At 46.4% G+C, this 23,738-nt stretch overlaps 1 pseudogene; it reads right to left on the bottom strand.

The window, feature by feature from the left end:
* The window catches only part of LOC121832930, a 64,666-nt pseudogene extending 48,395 nt beyond the window's left edge, over window positions 1-16,271 (bottom strand).
* Window positions 16,272-23,738: the final 7,467 nt, after the last annotated feature.

Below are 23,738 nucleotides of genomic sequence, written 5' to 3'. Positions count from 1 at the left end.
ATTGGCGAGTTGCGAGAACTTTTTTCTGGGCAATGAATATATTATTTTTTTCATTCGTAAGTTTAGTTTATATTGCTGTCATTCATAAAGAACCGGTGCACCACGATCACAACACATGGATGGGGTTGTGGACTTGGAGAAGCTCAAGCGACTTTAATATCTTAGTATTTATAAAAGAGAAAATATCAGCAACAGCGCTTGCCGATTTATGGAATTCGCAGTATAGTGAGGCAATAGGACGTCCATAAGATGGCGTCCACCTGATAATTAATTAATTAGATATTTGTTTGGGGTGTTAAAAAGTGTTTCAAATATATTTTTCCTAGTTCTCGACGCGGGCGTCGACGGACATTACGCCGCTGCTTACGCCCCTCTTGAGGTGAGCACTCCTCTTGCCAGGTTGTCACGACACTCTATTGCACAAGGACTCGTCTATTTATCCCGCGTACAGCCTGGAGAGACTTGTTTCGAATGGCAGTGCACATGTCATCAGTGTAGGCAGAGCAGCGACGTAGCAATCACGCCTCGAGAGCCGACCACTTGGGTTTCAAAACCATTTTACATGCGTTTAGTTCATATTTAGAGAAACGTATTTTCAAAATATTTAAAAAAATACTAAGTGCTATTTAGACATTTCAATGCCTAAATATCATTAACTACTGTGTTGATCACAGTCATAGTATATTTTGAGTGTATTTACTTGATATACTGAGGAGTGCGTACGACATGAATTTCTAACATACTAAGACTAAATTTATTTATTTCAACATATCTGAAGTGTACAAGGAGTCTACTTAGATCTATAATTTTTTCAGCCTCTTTATAAACATTTGTTTATAACGCCCTAGGCCAAACTATTTAATCAATACACTTCTCGTATATTTTTAGAAACTTCATATTAAAAGAGGTATTTTTGAAATGCATTCTAAATGTATTTGGACATATCTCAAACGTGTTCGTTTTTGTTATGGGCAAGCTGGTGAGCGCCAGACCACTCGGCCACCGATCCACCCAGCATCAAACTTGAGTATAAAATTTCAGCACATCACTTATAATTTTTAAATAGCATGCGTGACACGAGTGCGCACGCGTGTCGCGTCCTCAACATTTCCGAACCAGCACGAAAACATAAACGCCTGTCGCAAAGAAAGTATGTGTTGCCGTAAACGTCAATCAAAACAAATACAAGCCTGAGCGAAACTTTCGGGAGAAGAGGTCGTCGATTAAAAAAGGGAAAGTCTACTGCGCGCGGAGCAGTAAGTTATGCGTAGAGCTTCGTAGACTGACAACGTAATCCGACAAAAGAGTCAATTGGAAACAGCACTTGTCCTTCCAACAACAGCATAGGCTAACCGGAATTGCTAGCCAGCACAAAACAGCCTTTGGTTCAAAAGCTGGGATCATGCGCACCGAAATTGCGTTTCGTATCTCCATCCCATTAAAAAAAGAATGACGATTGCAGTCTTAAAATTATTTTTAGAGCTACGATTGCGCACGAGCCCTAATAGCTCTGCACATTTTACTGGACACATCTCACACTAGAAGGTATTTGAAAGCATTTAAGTGATCAAACGTAATGATAATATATGCATTAATCTAGGACGAATTGATGTTTGGAAATTTAATGTGATGATTGGCATCGTGAAATACAAGTTCGCAGGTAAGTTCATCTTGTCACGGGTCCAGTCCTTGATTTTTCAGGTTGTGTTAATATGCTAACATTGTTTTCAGAATGTTTTTATACCATTTCATGGTTTAGTTCCGAAGGCACACGATTTCAAAAACAACAAAAACATTAGACAGGCACAAACACAGGAGTATGAAGCACAACCATTTTAGAACGAAACACTTTCTTTGATTACGCTGCAGTTAGTGCTACAACGTTAACAATTGTATAGTTGCAACGATCAACTGGTTGTGGAATCAAATCATTTTTACTGGGCATAGCTTATCTAGCGCAAAATCTCCGTTCGATCATGTAACCCCGAACAAGACTCAAAGTTTTGGTGAGCCTACTTAATTTGCTATTGCGAAGTAGTTCGAACAAAACGCTAACCACCGAGGAAAAAGAAAATAATTAAAGCAGTGTCGCTGTTAATTGTACGCTGCGGGCTCGGCAGAGGGATGCATCGTTGCAGCACACTCGCGCGAAGCAGTGAAGCCACCACTTCATATCGAAGGAAATGTTATCGATAGCGTTTTGTCGCGGGATCGGAGTGACGGCGTCTATCGATGAAATCAGTTATCCAATAACGAGCCCCGAAAAGAAAACACCACGGCGAACTAAAGGGCACCCCAACCGAAACTCCCGACTGACAGCGCGCACACATAAAAACGTTGCGATTGGCGTTCGCGCAAGCAAATCGGACGTCCAAGTTGGAAGAGCAACCCTGTCGACACGTAGTCCAGAACCGCGCTGCCGGCTCGCAGCCAAAGCAGCGCCAAGGCGAGCTCCCCCCTCACACTCGGATGGACACCGGCGCAACGCCTCGCCCGAGGGAAGCGAACAACCCGGCGCGTAGCGACTCCGTCCGCGCGTATAGCCCTAGACCCGGCAGTGGCGGATCTCGCGCGCAGCGTCACTTCTTGTACCTTATCGAGGCAAATGCCGCTCACCTCTAGACGTCTGTGTGGACGCTGGGCCGCTTCACGTTCCGGCCGCCGCTATCTGCTGCCGTTCCTTGGGCCGACGGCGGCGTCGAGGGAGGTGGCCATGCCCGCCCGATTGATCGCCGGGCATGCGCGCTCCCCACGCGAGGCAGGAGCGGCGCCAGGGGGCGACGCACGACGTCCCGGCGGATCGGGAGCAAAGGGCGGACGGGATGCAAGGGGATGCCTCTGAACATGGCGCGCAGCCTCGGTTGCGGTAGCCTTGGTTGGAACTCGCAGGGCTTAAAATCGAAGGGTGTCTCGTAGCGCCCAGCGATTTTGACGGGTGGTTTGAGACCCCCTCCACAGCTCCGGCGTATAGTTGAGACCACAATCATAAGTAGTGCATATTGCAATAAGGCAGGGGCGGCCAGGCTGACCCGGCCTAAGAGCCGCAAACGAAATCACGAAACTTCTAAAGGGGGGGTGAACGAACTTAAATTTTGTTCAGAGTCTGACTCTGCGTATGGGGGCACAAGTCTGTATGACTGTACGTATGGGGGTACAATGCTGCCAAACTGCGAGCCGTGCTTTATTCTGAATTCCTTTCTTTGTTTTCCTGGGGAAACGCGGAAAGGCGCGGCTGGGGGGGGGGGGGGTCACCTTACGAGGGATTTGCTAGCCGCACTTGGCCCAGCAAAGAGCCGCATGCGGCTCGCGAGCCGCGGTTCGGCCACCCCTGCAATAAGGTATAATCAGATTTATATTAGCAGCCTCATAGGTATATTTTTACGAGCAACAAGTTTACAAGCAAGAAGCCCCACATGCAGCTCTACACGTACAGAAACGCAAATTCCTACGCAGTGAATCACGCACGAAAGAGAAATCATGACTCGGCTCATTTCTCCACCGCCTTATACTCGACAATTCAATTTACCCACTCATTCGCAGACGACCGCAGTTATAACGGTTAGAGGCTTTGCTCTCGTGAATATTTCACGCCTAAGTTCAAGAAACGTATCGCAAAGTAAAAAAAAAAAAAAAAAAAAAAAGCACGGGCAATAATTGTTCAACTTCTAACTACGCGAAAGCTGCTCGAAGCGAATATCAGTGGAAAACCCTTCAAAAATGGTGTTGGCATTACGTGGAACTATTTTCCGCACCCTTGTGACACCCTTCAAGAACGAACGGTGCTTCATCTACGGCACCATATCATACGATCAAGAATAATGTATTATCCAAACTATGGGTGCTGCCACAGGAGTAAATCTCTAGAACACTTTCGTTACCGAATTATGGGTGTAAAATGTCTCTTAAAGCAAGAAAAATATTCGGAGGGATTACATGGTTTTGTTAAGCTCTTTACTACTCCCTATTCACCCTAAGAACCAAAGAAAAAACACGTCCGGCTCGTCAGAAAACACCACTAACTCCCCCCCTCGTGTGTCAAATTAAGATATATGTAGGTGCATCTTAGATTAACTACGTTATTTTATCAAGACGTAAACGTTTTAAGCGCCAAAAGCATCGTTATTTCATTCCACAATCAAATAATGCAAGAAATACTTCGCGGAACCCACGAATAATGCGCGAAAAATTTTGTTTTTTCTTGATGCGGCAAGAAGTATACTCGAATCGATTCGGGGTGCATTTAATAAGATCCCACGGCCCTTGCCTCATCATTTACCGCACTCCAACTTACTACAGACTTGAAGCTCTGGTTATGAGAGGAATCTCTTTATGAGAGAAAGTTTGAAAATTTCAAGCTCCATGAAAACACAAGAAAAACGGAGGCTAGAGCGTTCGAGGGAGTACAGCTTTCTCACCTATACGAAAATGGTGGTAAAGGGACAGCTTACATTTTGAATCGCTGGGGCTCGTAGAAAACGTATCGGGGGGCAATGTTAACGTGTTTCAATGCGAACCAGTGATTTCGTAAATCAATCTACGGGATGTGTGTTCGCCGGAGCCGACGCTCGAATGGCGGAGAGAAGGGGACGAGTGTGCAACGTGTGTGACATCCGTAGTCGCTCGGTGGTTGCCTGAGCGGTGCTACGGTTCACTGCGCGAAAGCACAATGGTCTAGCCCAGGGTTTTCCAAACATTTCGGCTAAGGGGCCGGATTAGGGATCTGTCACAGTCTCGAGGGCCGGAAAATAAACATGTGAATATAAGTGAGGAAATACTAAATACATAAACATGAATAGGCATCTATATAGAAAAACGTACAACTAAAATATCGTTCTTGGTTTAGCGCTAGTAACCTCCAGACATTTCCTCTCGAGCTCTGCCTCCAGGGCTCTCCACTCTTATCCACCCCATCTACCCCATCGACTCCACCTATACTCCTCTCCACCCCATTGCCCGCTAAATTTAGTGGAGAAAATGACGTCACATGGCTTGATGTCAAGTGTCGAAACTCGTGGACACCGGAGCAGATTGCTCAGTGTTGAGTGGGAAGCTCTCTCGCCGCCTTCGGAAAGTCACGATGCCCTGCGACGGCCCGCAAATACGCACCGCCGGAAGACTCCTCATCACGCCTGTTGGGAGGTGCACTGCTCGCGTCGAAACTCATGGTGAGACCAGTCCAGTCAAGTTTGTTGTCCTTCAGGACTGTGTGAGATACGTCATCCTTGGCATGGACTTCCTGTGTGAGTACGGTACCGTGATAAACCTTGGAGCAAACAGGTTGACGCTGCGGAAGCCCGTCCTACCTCCGGAGGCTTCAAAAACGACGCCAGCCTGCATCCGAGTCCTTGCGGACCACGTGAACCTGCCGCCGCGGTCGAGTGTTCTTGTGCCCGTCGTGACCGATGCCGTCGCCTGCGGGGAAGTTCTTCTTGAAGGCAACGTCCAGCTGCTTCTCGGAAGAGAAGGAGGCGTCGCAAGGCGCGTAACAGAGCTGCAGGATGGACGCGCTGTGTTACTCGTGACGAACTTTCGACACAAGGCGCAGCACCTCACGAAAGGTGCCGCTGTAGGCCACGTCGAGGAACTAAGGGACGCCGCCGAGATCGCCGTGATCTCCAATGAACCCTCGCCATCTCAGCCGTACAGTACAGCGCCACCGCAGCTCGACGTTAACGCCAAGCTTAGTGCCACGGAACGACGAGAGCTCAGAGACCTTGTCGCCGAATTCAACGACTGCTTTGCGACAACGTCCGAAGTGCGCCAAAAAACAGTTGCGAAACATCGCATCGTTACCAACGAGGATGCGCTCCCTGTGCATCGGCCGCCGTGCCGAGTCTTCCCAAAGGAAAGAGAGGCCACTTATGAATAAGCCCAAGAAATGCTCAACGACGACATCAGCCAGCCGTCAAGCAGCCCGTGGGCCTCTCCAGACGTACTGGTGAAAAAGAAGGACGGAACGCTTCGATTCTGTGTAGATTACCGGCGGCTCAATACGGCGACGAAGAAAGAAGTGTATCCGCTCCCTCGCTCGACGACACACTGGACCGGCTGCGCCACTCCCAATACTTTTCGTCGATGGACCTGAAGAGTGGCTACTGGCAGATCGAAGTCGACGAACAGGACCGAGAGAAAACTGCCTTCGTCACGCCCGATGGACTGTACGAGTTCAAGGTGATGCCCATCGGACTGTGCACGGCGCAGGCAACTTTTCAGCGCGTAATGAACACCGTACTGGCATAGCCTCAAATGGCAGAGCTGTCTCGTTTACCTCAACGACGTCGTGGTATTCTCGGCCAACTTTGACGAGCGCCTGCGACGCCTTCGGGACTAACCCTCAAGCCGACGAAGTGCCTCGCCTACGGCGAACTGAAGCTCCTAGGTCACGTTGTGAGCAACGAAGGTGTTCGTCCTGACACTGAGAAGACTCGCGGCATATAGGGGAATTTTCTCCGCCAACCAACAAAAAGGCCGTCCGAATATTCCTGGGACTTTGCGCGTAAACTACCGACGGTTCGTTCGGAATTTCACCAAGCTTTCTGTGCCACTCACGCACCTCACGAAAGAAGCCGTAAACTTCAAATGGGGAGAACAACAACCGGGCATTGAACGAGCTACACTCTAAGAAATGCCTGCTTGTCTCCTTACCCGCAAAACACACAAATAGCCAATCTCTGTGATCTATGAAATCGGCTCAGCGAATAATGGGGCGGAACATCCGCTTACACATCAAAATGAAGTCTGTGCTGTGTCATTACGCAATGCAAAGCGTCATGCTTGCATTGCGCAATGCCACAGCGCAGACTTCATTTTTGGGTCAAAACAGATGTTTCGCCTCATCATTCGCTGAGCCGATTTCGTAGATCGCAGAGACTGGCTCTTCGAGTGTTTTGTGGGTAAGTAGACGCGCAAGCATTTCTTAGAGAGTAAAGCGACGACTCCGGTCTCCACCGATTCTCGGCCACTTCGACCAATCACCCGAAACGGAAGATCACAAAGACGCCAGCAATAAAGGACTTGAGCGTTACTGGTCCAACGACAAGAGGGTACAGAGCGCATGATAGCCTACGCCCCTACGCTGTAGTCGGATGTTGTCGAACGCGCAACGAAATTACTCGGCGGCCTTGAAGGAATGTCTGGCCGTCGTCTGGATCGCATCACGAAATTCCGACCATACTTATACGGGAGCCCTTGAGTGGTCACCGACCACCACTCGCTATGCTGGTTAGCGAGCCTAAAGGACCCATCGGGGCGCCTCGCTCGATGGAGCCTAGACTGCAAGAGTACGAGGTGACCGTGGTCTACGATTCAGGCTGCAAACACAGCGACGCCGACGGCCTGTCCAGAGCCCTCGTCGAGTTAGCTACCGGCTGCGCCAAAGACGAGGACGACGATGGCTTTCTTCGCGCAAAGAGCGTTAACTAAAGTGTTAACGGCATGGCAGCGCTCCAACGGGACGATCCTGAACTTCGCACACTGATCTATTACGTGGAGAGACAAGGGGGAACGATTCTCCGAGCCTTTTCACGTGCCCTAGCAACATTCGCTGTCCGTCCGTCCGTGTACAAAGAGAACTTCGAGGACAGCAACTCGACGTGGCTCCTGTTAATCCCTACAGGCCTTCGAGAAGAGATCCTCCAAGCCTGCCATGACGACCCGAAATCTGGTCACCTAGGCTAGAGCAGAACTCTCGCAAGGATCCGAAAGAAGTACTACTGGCCCAGGCTCCCGAAGACTTCCCACCTCTGCACACGATCGTGCCACGAGTGCCAGCGACGGAAGAGACCACCGACAAAGCCGCAGGCCTCCTGCAGCCGATCGCGCTCCCGACTGCACCGTTCCAGCAGATGGGAATGGATCTACTTGGACCTTTCTCTCCATCGACGCAGGGAAACCGTTGGATAATCATGGCCACTGATTATCTCACCCGGTACACCGAGACAAGAGCACTCCCGTCGGGAACAGCTTTGGAAGTAGCCATGTTATTCGTTGAGTCTATCGTCCTCCGACACGGCGCTCCCAAGTCCTGATTACGGACCGAGCCTCATCATTCATGGCGCAACTGACACAAGAGATACTCCACCTCAGCCACACCGACCACCGTCGAGCAACGGCATAGCACCCGCAGACAAACGGGCTGACAGAGGGATTAAATAAGACAATCGCCGAGATGATCTCGATGTACGTGGACGAGGTAAACAAGACGTAGGATGGAAGTTGCGCTACGTCACGTTTGCGTACAACGGTGGTTCAAGAAACCACTGGGATTACACCTTTTCAGCTGGTGCACGGAAAGGTGACAACGGTGGTCGACGCCATGCTGCCCCACGACATGACAAACGACGGCACTGACGATGCCCAGCGGGTCACCCAACGGGCAGAAGAAGTACGTCAGCTAGCCCGCCTTCGGATAAAGGAGCAACAACGTGTCGAAGCTGGCCAGTACAACTTTCGCCGCCGCGACGTGGAGTTTCAACCCGGAGACAGGGTGAGAGTGTGGACACCCATTCGCCGCCGCGGCCTCAGCGAGAAACTTAATACGCTACTTTGGGCCCTACAAGGTCATTCGCCGCCTTGGGGACTTGAACTACGAGGTGCTCCCCGACGGAACCCGACCATCAGAATGCCGCCAGCCACGACCCGAAGTGGTCCACGTAGTTTAACTCGGCGTTCTACGCGCGTTAGGATTGTGACGCTGCATGTCTATTTCGTCTCACTGTAATGTTTTTGGCCGTTTTGTTTTCTTTTTGCGTTGCATCGGGACAGTGCGCTTTTTAAAAAAAAGGAGGGGGGGGGGGGGGGGATAATGCCGTGCGCAGGTCCGAACAAACAGCGCTCGGTCACGGAATTCTAGAAGATTCGCACTGATTCTTACTCGGGGCGTAACTTTTATCATTTTGTCTTGTTCTCAAAAGTGCCTGTTCATTCACCCCGAACGCTCGATGCTCGAGCCTTCTGGGCCAAATTTTCGCGATGTCGAAGCACACTAGACAAGGATCTGCATGTGACCTTGTCTAGTCAGTCTTACTCTCGCTTGCTGTTACGCCGCCAAATCGATGCTCGCTTTTCTGCTGTCTCGACGCTCGTCCTTCATTTAGTTTGGCACAAGTTAGCGATTGAACTTTTTTTTCAGTTCACTGTTTATCTTCTCGTTGCCTTCATTCGTGACAATATTTGTAAACTTTCTTAGTATGTTGCAAAAGTGTTTGAGACTTTGTTTTTTCGCACTTTACCTCATGTAATACATTCCTAGGAATGCGCTTGAGGGCCATGAACATGAACTTGAACATGCCAGTATTATTAAGAAAGCCAATTTCGAGTATGATATGATATGAGATGCCTTCCTGTCAACTTTAGTGTCAAAGCTTTTTTAATTACCTTTTTATGAGCTGTACATTTTGCAGGCCTTTAAATACCTAATTTTTGTTCTGGTGTTATTACATCTTTTTTTTGTAGCATGAATTAATGAAAATAGCTTTTCTTGACTTTTGCATACTCAGGAAAAGCTTATAGACCAGAAAAATCTCAATTGATTTGATCTAGTGAGTACGTATATTTTGAAAATAAACGCAAAGACTGGCAAGCTAAATGGAGCAACTTTAACCCCTGTCTTTATTGAAGAGAAATCCCACTTGGAGAAAGTTGTATTCTTTGACATGACACACAGGCGACTCTTTTTTATCTTCATTAGTTTTCTTTTTCTTCTTTTTCCTTGGCATCTCGAAAACCGCAGTCGACGGAATAATTTGATTGTATACGGGGTAAATGAACGTGAAACTGAAACGCCAAGTTCTCTCCGGGAATTTGTCTTGTCGGGAATATTTGAGGAAAAGCTGGGCATTATGGTCAGCAGCCTCGAACGTATCCATCGCTTGGGTAAAAAGACACCAAACAAAACTCGCCCTATAATTTTGCGTTTGTTTGACTTTAACGAAAAAATGGAGCTGCTAAGAAACTCAAGGAAATTTAAGGGAACGAAAATTTCAGTCTCGGAAGATTTTTCGCTTAAAAGCTTTCGCTACAGTTAAAGATAAAAGAAAACCCGAAGATAAAGTATATCTTAAGTATGATAAGTTGGTTATTAATCAGGACGTGTATGTGTGGGATGACGTAAATTGTCGAAGATGTAAGCTTACGGGCTCTGGGATTGATGACGTGAACGACGCACAAGATCATCTTGCTAGCACTTCCCAGTCCGGAAGAGGTAGGGACGGTGACAGGCTGCCCGAACACACACGCGAAAGAGTGGCCAAATCTATTCCGGGCGACCGTGACCGAGTACGTTCAAATGAACAAGCGTATTCCACCCGTGCTCGTAAAAATCAGGCAGCGACATCTTCGAATTCGCAGACACTGTCAGAAGCGTCATAGCTACGTGCAGGAAGTGGTGGCGAACATGTTACTTTCTTTCCATCTGTTTCAGTTACGTTTACTAACATAAGAAGTGTTATGAATAAACGAGATCAGCTTAACTCTGTTGTCAGCTCAACGAACGCAGACCTAATCTTTCTTACGGAAACATGGCTTAGTAAACATGTCTGCAGCTCTGAAATTTTCCAAGGAGATAAAACATATAATGTATATCGTTTTGACAGAGATGGTAGACATGGGGGTGGCACACTCATAGCCGTATCACAGAGCATACCTTCATTTTGCGTAGATGTTCCTTCCAATCTAGAAATTGTTTGGGCTTGTATCACTTTAAATAACACAAGAATTTTATTGGGCGTCTGCTACCGCCCCCCAAACAGCGCAGTGACATTTATTGATGATTTACATGACGTTATGAATTCTATTGTTTGTCAGTATCCCAGTTCTCCTATTTTTTTATTAGGAGATTTTAATTTTCCTGATATCATGTGGTCTGACCCACCTTCTTTTCAACGTGTTTCAACTCAGAGTCAACTTTTTTTGGATCTGTGTGCGTGTTTTAATTTGACACAACTGGTAATGAAACCAACAAGGTATGTCAATGATACAGCGAACACACTTGATTTAATTCTGTCCACACACCCTGACCTTCTATCTTCCCATACGTATCTTCCAGGCTTAAGTGATCACTCGTTGTTAAATTTTGATCTCAAAGTTGCTCCCCCAATCAATAGTAAAAAAGTAAAGCTTATTTCTGATTACAATAAAGCCAATTTTGATCTTATTAATGGAAAACTGTGCAGCTATCTGGACACATATCTGCCAGAATTTGATCAGCGAAGCGTGCAGGAAAATTGGAGATTATTTTGTTTAAAAGTAAACGAACTGATTGATGCGCATGTACCCGTCAGGCGTATTCAATCTGATGCTAAAGCACCTTGGTATACTAACACCCTAAAACGTCTTTCCAATAAAAAACAGCGACTTTTTCGTTCAGCTAAACAACGTAACACGATTGATAGGTGGGAAGCATACTTTGCAGCTGAGGTCGAATATTCCCGAGCTGTATCTGACGTCAAAGAGAATTTTTTTAAGAACACTTTACCGTGTCTATTGTTGAATGACCCCAAAAAGTTCTGGAAGACTGTTAATATAAATGACGACGGCTTAATTTCTCTTAGCGATGAGTCTGGGGCGTTAATCCCTCCAGCAGAATATCCATCAGTGTTTAATAATGTTTTTTCAAATAGTTTTTCTGTAGCTGATGGAAATGTATCGTATGACGTTCCACGTTGTGAGTTTAGCCCTATGTTTCCAATTTCCATGGAACCTACTGGAATTGTAAAGTTAATTGATTCTTTGAAAGTATCATCGTCATGTGGAAGCGATAATATTAACTCAAAATTTCTAAGACAAACTAAAATGTACTCATCCTTTTTTTTGGCCAAAATTTTCCAGCAATCTCTTGAGTGTGGAACGCTCCCAATAGAATGGAAAACTGCGAAGGTGGTTCCACTGCATAAGTCCGGTAACAAGCATTCTCCATTAAATTATCGACCCATTTCACTAACAAGTATTCCTTGTAAAATAATGGAGCACATTTTGTACTCTCATATTTTCAATTACTTAGAATCCAATTCATTTTTCGCTCCTGCTCAACATGGTTTCCGTCGCTCATTTTCTTGTGAAACGCAGCTGCTTCATTTCACCCATTGTTTGCATGCTATACTGGACAAAAACCATCAGGCTGACTGTATTTTTCTCGATTTTTCTAAAGCATTCGACAAGGTTAATCATAAGTTACTAATGCTTAAACTTTCTTCATTAAGCCTAGATCCTAACTTGTTAACCTGGCTGGAATGCTTTCTAACCAACCGCTCACAATATGTAACTCTAAATGGCGTTAATTCATCCCTGACTGATGTTGTATCGGGCGTACCCCAAGGTTCAGTTTTAGGCCCGCTTCTTTTTCTAATATTCATTAATGATTTACCAAGTTGTGTTTCTTCCTCCATGCATTTATATGCAGATGACTGTGTAATTTATCGGGAAGTTCATGATGATGATGACGTACGCATTTTGCAATCTGATTTAAATAATATTACTCTTTGGTGCAAAAAATAGCGTATGGAATTAAACCCTAACAAATGCAAACTAATGCGCGTTTCCCGGCAAGGCGCACGCCCTTCAAAATATACACTAACCGACATTCAACTTGAATCTGTAAACTCATACCGTTATCTGGGTGTTACTATATCGTCGACATTAACCTGGAAGCCTCATATTGATATAATAATCGCCAACGCTAACCGCATGTTAGGATACTTACGACGAAACTTCAGAACGGCCCCAGTTAACTTAAAACTTCTTCTTTATAACACTCTTGTACGGTCAAAATTGGAATACGCAGCCTCTATTTGGGATCCTAACCACACGTTTCTGCATAAAGCTCTCGAACTAGTTCAAAATAACGCCGTTCGTTTCATTCTGTCTAATTATAATCGAACAGCTAGCATATCATCAATGAAATCCAGTTTATTGTTACCCTCTTTGTCATTGCGCAGAAAGTTTTTTCGACTTTGCCTGTTTCATAAAGTGTATCATCATCAGTCGCTGCGAGACCATTTCTTTACATTGCCTAGCTATTACTCTTCCCGTCTGGACCATCGGAATAAAGTTGGATTAACACGTTGCCAAACAAACACTTTTTTTTATTCATTTATCCCGCATACATCAAACGACTGGAACCACCTTCCAGCAGATATCGCAACTACACCTGATTATTCTCTTTTTCGCCAATCTTTGTCTACATTTCTGTTTGGTGAGCCAACATGAGTCATTTTATTTTGTTTATTTTTTTCCGTAAAATATATTGCTTGCCGCTTTTGCCAATGGCTGTGTGTTTTTGATATTTCAATTTCTTGTTGTTTGTTTTTTATTGTTTTGTCAGTTTGTTTTATTTTTGCTTTGCCCCTCCCCTCTACAATGCTTCGGCGCTTGAGGGTATGTACAATAAATAAATAAATAAATCAGACGATCTCATTCCGCGAACAGAGACGCATCGCTCGGCGTCCGAAAAAAAAACACGAGTGTTTCTCCTAGCATGCATGTGTTGTAGCCCATGTTGCACCCCGGCACAAAACACCACCGCTTTGTTTTTTCTTCACAGTATTTGACACCGTTGTGCGTCCTTTGTCTTTTCGGCATAGCTAGAAGTCACAGAATATTGTATCGCTTCACACATAACGCAAAACAAGAAGAAATAGTCACACCAACCCGTCCTAACGCAGAATCGCTAAACGCTGCCCGACCGGCCTCCTGGCCCCGCTGCGACAGGCAGCGTCACTCCAGACCCCTGCGGCAGAATTGGGCCACACGACACCCAGCTCCTATGGAGAGCCCGACGCGGTCGGCACACCTCCCAGTTCTAATACAACCTAACTTGGAAGCGAATGGAGGCGGAGGACCGGTTCGTGGCACGTCTCTTGCGCGGTGGTTGGCGGTACCTGTAAGCGTAAATTTTATCGAGGAACTTTGGCGGTAAAGTCACTTGATAAAATTGACGCTTCAAGTACCGCCAATCATTGTTGTGGAATATATAGAGTTGGTTGTTATATATATAGAGTGAACAAGGCGAGACCCTGAATATGACTTCGTCTTGAATTACTTAGAGGTGTATTGGAGGAAATACAGGGGAAAGTATACCTCTGGAAATAAAGCGACACTATCACTGAGCGGACCATAAACCACTATGGCTACATAATAACCTAATGGAAGGAAAATATTAAAGTCCATTCTCACGAAAGTTTAGCCCTAGAATACTAAGAAACAAAAAGCAGTTTGGAACAGTAATTTAGATTAAACCTAAAGTAATAAAATAAGCGAATATTTATACATTAATGAACCCAAAATTACATATTTGTCTTCTTTTACATTACTGATTGAAACAAAATTATAACACAAGCAAAGGAAACCAGTGAAGAAACCTGGAGAAAGAAGAAGCTACGACGAGATCGGACGCGATTTTCTGAGCTCCCCGAGCGAAATGACCAGCACCGAGTTGCCAATTTCGGGCTCATTGTTCGGCCTTCCTGGAGGGTTTTTCTTACCAGGAGGACCAGAAGAACGGCCCACTACTTCGAGCAACGTTCCAGCCGCCGATGTAAGCAGTCAGCCAGAAGCCATGGACAAGATTGCGAGCAACGCCGAAACCGGCCCTATCGAGACGGGACCGGCAAGTCTTGCCACTCGGACACTGAAAAAGCCAACGATGGAGTGCCCCGTCGTTGTATGCATCGGTGAGCCCTCCACAATTCCAAACACGGCTTTTTCAGTTGAACAAGCTTTAAAGGAGCGATGCAACAATTTTTGTACTTTGCGCAAATACCGCTTAAAACGGATCCCTAACGTTAATGACCTATGAAACAGGCGTTCGTTTTTCACCCCACGCAATAGAAGTCCCAGAAAAAAATTAAAGAAAAACGAGCAGCGTTCACCCCCTCAACTCGCACCCAGAACAAGCGGCCACGTGATCTGGAGCCGATTATATGCCGCCAGTGTTGATCATAGCCACGCGCTGGGGTTGGCAAAGCGCAGGACACGCGCTGAGTTCCAGACGTTGTTATGGCTCGGCTGTTGTCATCGTTGCAGCGATTGGACACGGCTCACAACCCGAATGCTCCTCGAGCTAGCAATTGTCACGAGCCCAAGTCGAGTGCCCACGCAATGCTCGGGTCCAATCTATGAACCGCATTCAAATATCGTCACTTGGGTGTACTGCGATCCCCGAGTTACGTCATCAAATTTTGCAAAGGAGAGATTGAATGAAAATGATCGCTTTTGTCCTTGAAATTACACCGCAACATAGGAGTTTCTTTGACAATGGCGTTGCGTGTGAGCATCCTTGAGTCCCAGGTGTGCCATTAAGCTCGTGTAGAGAGAAAAACATTCCAATTGAATATCGTTGCACAGCTCCTTTAAGGTCTCTTCTCGCGAGTGTCCCGAGAGAGAACCATTTAGACATATTCAAGGTCATTCTTGGAGAAACCCACGAAATTGTATTAACCAAACCGAAGAAGAAGAAATCAGCTTCAAAGAAAGCTCCGATAAACCCTCTAGGTACAAAAAAAACGCAAGAAGCGCCAGCCACAGTCGGCACCACACCCATACCAGACACAACGCCGCATGCAGTGGAAAACAAGCGCGCCAGTTCGATACCTGCGGTGACACTGGCACCACCAACGAACGCGGTCAGAGAGGTGCCAGCTGCTACACAAGAGGAACCTGATTACACGGTTGGTTGGACCCAGGTGACGTATAAAAAGAAAAGGAAACGGGTCCGAGGGGACCCGACACAGCAAACTTCCGAGTAAGCCAAGCCAATCCGGCGCTGGCAGTACGAGTACAGTCGAACCTCGTTATACCGAACAGTGCGAGGACCGTGAAATAATTCGATATAACCAAAATTCGATATACAAAATCGCACCAAAAACGCGTGAAAGTCCAGCGCGATTTAATCCCTAAAAAGCTAGCGGCAAAAATGACTACTCACGTGAAGCGTTAAGGTGGTCTATTTATTCCGGCGAAAAGAACTGCCGCAGCGTAGACTGCTTCTTGGAGTTGATCGCATGCCTTATTACAGCCCTCTCCACGGTCTCTAAACAGTCCACCAGCTCCAGACCACTACCGTCGATTGCGCTACAGTAGCGGCGTAAAAGCGTCAAAGCGGCCACAGCTTCGTCCGAAGTCGGGAGCGGAGCGAGGTCCTCGGCGTTTGAAGGGACAGGTTCGGTAGCCATCTCTTCTGGAACCAGCTGGCGGGTGACCTCTGCGGCGATTTCCACATCGGTTAGTTCGGCCGTGGTCCCCGCTTCATCATCACCGACACAATCGTTGATGGTCATGCTGTGGGGTACAGCACCCACAAAATGTGAAAATTCGCTCCATGGTTTGTTGAGAGCTGGTTCTTCAAATCTTCCTCGGAACAGAAAGCAAGTCCTTTGCTTTCTGTTGAAACATTGGACCCGACACTGGAATGTTCCGAGCCCTCGCGTCCATAAACCACTTGTGAAGTGATCTTTCCACGTTTTCGAAGGCCGGTGTCCGAGCACGGCGTGCGTCGAAGTGCTTGCTGTGTTCAGCCTTCGATTTGATGTCACCTTTCGTCTTCAGCAGCGTGCTCACAGTGCTTCGCGGTATGTTGTACGCTACGGCAACGCTGGACTTCTTTTCTTCTTTTTCAACACGGCGGACGATTTCAAGCTCCGTCGCAAACGCCAACGACGTACGTTTCTTTGCGTTTGATGTCATTAGTACGCCACGCACGGTTGACGCAACGTAGGAAGAACGAAACTAGCTACGCAACAAGCGTGACTGAGCTGACTGAGCCCGAATGCCGCCGAGTCTGGATGGCGCTCCCGGCACCATAGGCATAAAGCTTTACGCAGACATGCGCTTCTAAAAGTCGCGAACGCCTGCTGCGCTACCGATATCCTCCAATGTGTCGCGGGAAAGCCCGCCGTAAACCCTTGATGTGTTGCGGGAAAGTCTGCCGCCTGTCTCCGGAGCGCACGCTTTCGGGCGCTGCGGAGTTCGATATATTCATTTTTTAATCGGCCGAGTTTGCTATAAAAAATTTAAAATGCATGTGATTCTTATGACAGTTAAACAACGATTCGATATAAGCAATAATTCTATATATCCGTGTTCGATATAATGAGGTTTGACTGTATAAGATCCGTTTGACGCGATCACAAATCTCGATCAAGCCCCTACTTCCAATACTCAAAATGCACCTCACGGGCACTCACATGTCTACCGCCTTCACAATGCATCTTATAAAAAAGGCTAACACGATTTCGGTCCGCACAGATTTAAAAGAGTTAGCCGAGACTCTTGGGCAGATCACAGAGATCGGCAGTGAAGAGAAAAGAAAAAACCCCATACAAGTCTTCAGGAGTTATGGGAATACACACAGCAAGGGTGTCATTTATGACATATTTCCCCAGAAAGAGGACCCGCAAGATGACGTCCTCAACTCGGAAATTGAGTCGGAAAAGCCTCACGTGGTGGCCGCTCCAAGACTTGGCAAGTCAAACACGGCGGTCCTCACGTTCGACGGAGAGAAGAGCCTCAATCCGTTCTTTACGGCAAGAGGTACATGCGGGTATCCCCTTTCAAACCAAAAGCCGTAACCTGCGGGCACCGCTACCGTCTAAGACACAAGTTCGGTATATGCCCGAATACGGAAGTATGCCCTATATGCGGAACCGACCATCCAAGACCAAAAGACCTGACCCAGGGACCTGAGTGCACCAACACTACTCCCTACTTCCAGGGATGTAAGAAGGGCCACCTCGGAACCGACCGCAAATGCCCCACATGGCAGGAAACCAACAAACGCGTGCGGAGAGACATCAACAGTTTCAGAGAACAGCAGAATCTGCAACAACAACAGGAGATAGCAAACAGAGCCGTCAAGACCCCAGTGCCGCCCAGTGAGAACCTATGGGCCAACAAGGTCAAGCAGGGTCTCTCGCCACCACCGTTACCATCTCCAACAGCAGAAGCACAAGAATTGCACAACACGTGCAACTTCCTCAAGGTAGAGCTAAACGGGCTCAACACCATCGTCCAGTCTCTACAGGAGGAAAAGAAAAAGTACAGAGAATACGCCAATCATCAACGGGCATTCGCAGCCCAATTATTTATGGGAAAATGATTAAGGTACTCCAGCGGAATTGTCCGGGGCTTCGCAAACGGGCGGCGGAGCTTCGGATACGACTCCTGGACAAGCCCAATGAACGTCTTGACGTAATGCTACTTCAGGAAACTAACATGTCAAGCATCAACTTTAGCGGCTACACGGCCTACTCCAGTCCATCAATCACATCCAAGCGCCCAGGCCCCTCGGCTTCCCTCCGAGGAAAAGCTATCGTCTACGCAAGGAGCGAGTGGTATCAACACCAGGTCGACCTTACTCCGTACTGTGATGAAAACAAGAAGTGGTTGCAGTTCGCGCAAAGGTTCAGAAGACGAACCACATTTTTGTGTCCATCTACTACAGACCGCTTAGAGACAAGACGCATGCAAGAAACCAGGGATGGATCGCTCACCTGCACGATCTAGACCCCCGATTGCAGAAGCACTACGGCGGAGACTTCAACCTCCAACACCAAACGTGGGGCTACGCACAGTCTTCGACAGGAGCGGAAGATCTAATAGGTGAGATGCAAACATTCTGTTTGCAATTGGCAAACAACAAAGCAACCAAGACAAGACTGGGAGGAGCCGGACAAAAGGACGACACCAGATCTATCATGGACGGCAAATCTGTAGATAAACATCGAAAATGGAAGTGTCTCCTGGACCCATGGGGTAGTGATCACTTCCCTATCCTCTTCGAGTTCTCGCCCACAAAGAAGGTCAAGAACATGACAAAGAAACGAGTAGCCAAGACGGTTCACTGGGACAGGTTCAGGGACGCCCTGAGGGAAGACAAATCAGAAGAGTCCAGCTTCGAGAGCCTCCTCAACAGCGCCCTGCAGGCAACCACAATCAAGACAAACGTCGAAGACGCTCCTAACCCTGATATTTTCCTTCTCAACCAGTGTTGTACGGAATGGCGTTCCAAGGAACGGCGTTCCTGGAACGCGTTCCTTTTAGGAGGAACGAAGGAACGCCGCCGTTCCATTTTTCATAGGTGGAACTGGAACGGGAACGCGATACATTTTTACTGGAACGGAAAGAGTAACGGCGTTCCTTTTTTTCGTCCAGTGGGGTAATTTTTATTTTGTTTCGAACAGGGAAATTTTGAAATTACAAAAACAATATCTTCACGAAGTGCAGCATCTCGTTAACGTTTTGGCTACTAATCTTATCAGTCAGTAAGTTAGTCAGATCAATTTGTTTTTGCGCCCACATATGGAGTAGGAACCCGCTTCCATCTCCCCCTCAGACGACGCCATCATTTTGTGTGGTCCTCGCTTGGTAACAGTTTCGGGTGCAGGACAGCTGGTGGACATTGATTCATTTTTGAGTGCCCGAAACTACGGTACAAAAAGCAAAACTTTTAGTCGTAGGAAAAGTCAAAGAAAGAGGGTCGTTTCAAACTCAGCTACTTTCTTTGGTTCCACGAATCCTCATACACCCAGAAACCTAAGGCCTACTACAGCCATTTCTGAACTTCCATAAAGAGACCTAGTTACAACAAAACCACAGGTTCCCAGACATCAAACGCACTCTTGTATCCCAAACAGACTTGTACGTAATCCATTACAAGTAACGAAATTACTTGTAATCCCTTACATTTATCAGTAATTTAGTAACGGAATAATTACATATTTTCTAGAGTAATTTTAAAGTAATTCCCTTACATTTCTCACGTAACGGATTCCTTGTAATCCGTTACATTTTTTTTGTCAGAACCAGCCCCCCCCCCCCCCTTCCAAATGAAGTTTTTTTTTTTTTTTTTTTTTTTGTAAAGTTGAGCGCAGTGACACTGTCACGCGAATCGAACAGCGCAAAGGGAGGCTTGGCGCTCTTCAGTTCCGCAAAGCCTCTTTTTGCAACACCAAGCCCCTGAATCTATCTTTTTTTTAGACCCTAACATCAATGTCAAAAAATCTAAATAAACAATTCTACAACAAAAAAAAAGGGGGGGGGGGGAAGTTATTTTCGCTTTTTTTAGTCCCTTTGTTTTTTCTTTGCGATCGAAGACGGGGAGAGGAGGACACCAAGTGATTGTGCGCCTCTTCGAGAAGCTCGAGGAGGTAAGTGCACTGACAATAACTAACAATGTCCTTCTCGGTTATAGTGGCCACGACCATTTTCATAATGTCACAGCAGGAGACAACGCTCCGTCTACCCTACCCTTTTCGTGAGTCAGCTTTTTGCGAGCACTTAGAAAATGGTAATTGGGGAAAAGATCGAACGGTGGCGCTAGCTAGCGACCGCCGTCGGAACTATTCTGCGGGAATAACAATCCCGCCGCTAGTATTCGTTCAGCCATGGAGGTCGAGGACTTGAGGCTCGTGAAAGGTATGTGGATAATATTTATCTGCTCGAAAAGCATCTGCGTAGGGGTAGCATAGTCTCTGCTTGTCTCATCTTGCTTTAAACGTAGCCGCATTCTCGTTGGAAGCAAATACCAACCCACGGGTAGGCGCTCGCGATCGGCCGCGTTGCTCCGGCTGCGCGCGCCAGGTCGTGCGTGACTGACGCTGTGTGGCGATATTTGTGCGCTTCCTAGCTTGGAGAAACCGTATTCACGAAACAACACGCATTGCTTTTCAGTGTCCATGTCCCTTGCAACGATCACCAGCCACATCGGCGAGAGCAACAGGTGCCCCGTTGAAGGCGAGGACGTACTGAAATCTGATCACGTAACCGAGCGCAGCGTAATACAGAACACACTGGTGAACATTATAACGTAGAATGTGGCTAATTAGACTGCATATTGGCATTAAATGTAAGAAGTTGTCTTTTTCAGTTTAATTTATCGGTTATTTAAAGGTGCACGGTTCACGATGAAATATCAATGAGTTCTGCACGACGAGGCCTTAGTCATACACACATTTGCATTGCTCAATCGAAATTATAGGAATCGCAAAATGATTCACGCAATTGCGTAAATATCACAATATCGAACTGATACTGCTACCTAATATGTTCCAGTGTAAAAGCTAGCATTAAATAAAATAGTGATCAAATGATAGCAGTGCCTCTCGGTGGCTTCCGAAGCCTCACTACCCGGTCGCGTGATTCCTTCGAAAGATACTCCGACGGAACGGTGTTCCGTATCAAGAACATCCTTTTGTGCCCTGTCGTGAAATAGGGTGGGAATATTTTGCCGGCAGCCGGCACTACCACTCGAGAGAAAAAAAAATTGCGGGGAGTTTCGAACGGCAATGATTATTCTAAAAAAGATAAATATTAATCGCCAAAGGTTTCACGAGAAAAAGAAAAGTTCTACCCTGATTTGAACCTGGGACCCACGGCACGTGAAACGGACACCTTTCCACTCAGTTACTCACGCTTTTTTTTTTTTTTTTTTTTAATTTTTTTTTTTTATTACCAGGTTTGCATAAAACAATACAGAATAAATGCGAAGAACTGTATGTTGGGGACGGTAATAGACACGCGTTACACAACACACATATAAAAAGTTGAGTGAAATCTAGCCTGTCTTGCTAGAGTAAGTGAAGTTAAAAGGGTTTTAAAGTTGCCAGCTCATCCAGAACAGGCAGCCACTCAAGGTCACTGTTGATCTTTTTGTAGCATTCCCGGAGGCGTTTAACGCTGTCAATGAAATACTCGCGGACAGTACGGGCGTTTACGTCTGCATGACGTACCGCCATTCGACTTTTCCATATACTGTGGAGCCCCAGGAGCAGGATTGTGTCAAATGGTACCGGTTCACTGTCTGCCGTTAGAAAACGAATCCCATACGGTGTTAACGGTAGTTCTTTTTTGATGGTGCGCTGGAGCACGTCCCAGTATAGCAAAGCATCCCAACAATCTAAAAAGACATGCTCGATACTTTCTGGCTGCTTGCATAATTGGCAGTTTACTGTCCAGTACAAATTTATTCCTTTAGCTTCTAAAAAAGTTTTTACGGGTAGTGTTTCACTGTGTAATTTAAAAAAGAACGTTTTAACCCCAGGGGGAACCAACGCTTTTTTAACACGTTTTAGCACGTCCTGTCCGGGGGCTCCAGCGTATATGGACCTATACCGTGGCAAGGGCATTAACACATCCACCAAATCTCGCGTCAACCTTTTGCGCGATACAACAGACAAATAATCCCGAGAAAACCGTACAAAAAGGAAACGACACGATGATACAACTTCTCTCAAAAAACGCGACAATGTTCCGCAACGAACACGGCATGACGAAACCACATAACTGGGCAACACATCAAAGAGCTTTGTTTGTATTACCGTGCGCAGAAATGGGTCAGATTGATCGCGCACAAACATAAATCGTGTAACGAGTTGACGGATGAAGAAGTGACACAGACCAACACCACCATCTCGGGGTCGAAGGAAAAGATTGGTTCTACTAGTCCGTTCCCATTGAGACGCCCAAATGAATACTGCAAACACCCGGTTAATTCGCTGAATATTGACTCTAGAACAATGTAATACTTGAAGAACGTACCATAGTTTCGACATAAAGAACAAGTTACAAACCGTCGCACGTGCGAAGATCGACAATTCTTTCGTTACCCACTTTTCCGCGGTTGCCTTCAGTTGATTAGTTTCCTCCCGCCAGTAGTCGTTATTTTCGCGATAATGTTTTAACGGGACACCTAGATACTTTTGGGGTTCCCGAGCCCATTGGATATTTTCAAAAAAGTTTGGCGCAGAAGCCCACTCTCCGTGCCATAGCCCGTAACACTTCGACCAGTTGACCGCACATGCTGTGACGTCACAAAACCGCTTAGTCGCTTCCACCGCCCTTGTGACGCTTCTAGAGTCTGAACAAAAAACAGCTATATCATCTGCATATGCTAAAATTTTTACTTCGCACTCGTGCAAAGTGAAACCCCTAATGTCCTTACATTGAATGATGTAGCGGCAGAAAGGTTCCAAAAAAATCGCGAAAAGTAACGGGGATAAAGGACACCCCTGCCGTACTGAAGAAAGAACGTTTATCCGCTTAGTGACTTCTCTGTTAATTATTAATTTTGTTGAACAGTTTAAATAAGCCATTTTTACTCCTTCGAGAATGAGAGACCCGATTCCTACGTGCTCTAAAACTTGAAAAAGTACGTCATGACATACACGATCAAAGGCTTTTTCCAAATCGATTTGGAGCAGTGCGATTGCCCGATACTCAGCATCACAACACTCCAGCACACTCCTAGCTGTGTGTATATTCGTACAAATACTCCGGCCTTTAATTCCGCAGGTTTGATGAGGTCCTACAATTTTCCAAATTACACTCTGCAACCTCCTCGCTAACACCTTCATGAGAACTTTATAATCAACATTAGCAAGGGTGATCGGTCTATAGTTGCTAGGGAAGCGTAGCTTAGAGGCGTCGTTACCTTTCGGTATCAAGACTGTATGCGTACACAAAAAGGAGCCCGGTAACCTATGATTCCGATAAGACTCGTTAAAAACCCGATGCAACAACGGCGCTATTTCTGGTTTGAATTTCTTGTAAAATGCAGCGCTCAATCCATCCGGGCCCGGCGATTTGCCTGCGCTTAGTTCATCTATCGCTTTCTCGATCTCTGTTACGCTGACTGGTTCTTCCAAAACTTGCTCGTCATCATGGTCTAACCGTGGAAGACTTGGCAGGAATTCTGTATCAAGACCCGTCTTTTTTGGTATTTTTTTGTCGAACAATGTTTCGTAGTATTC

This window comes from Ixodes scapularis, unplaced genomic scaffold, assembly GCF_016920785.2.
Source record: "Ixodes scapularis isolate PalLabHiFi unplaced genomic scaffold, ASM1692078v2 PGA_scaffold9__187_contigs__length_104089568, whole genome shotgun sequence".
NCBI lineage: Eukaryota > Metazoa > Arthropoda > Arachnida > Ixodida > Ixodidae > Ixodes > Ixodes scapularis.
Note: the sequence above shows the minus strand (reverse complement) of the source record. Positions and strands in the feature narration are given on the sequence as shown.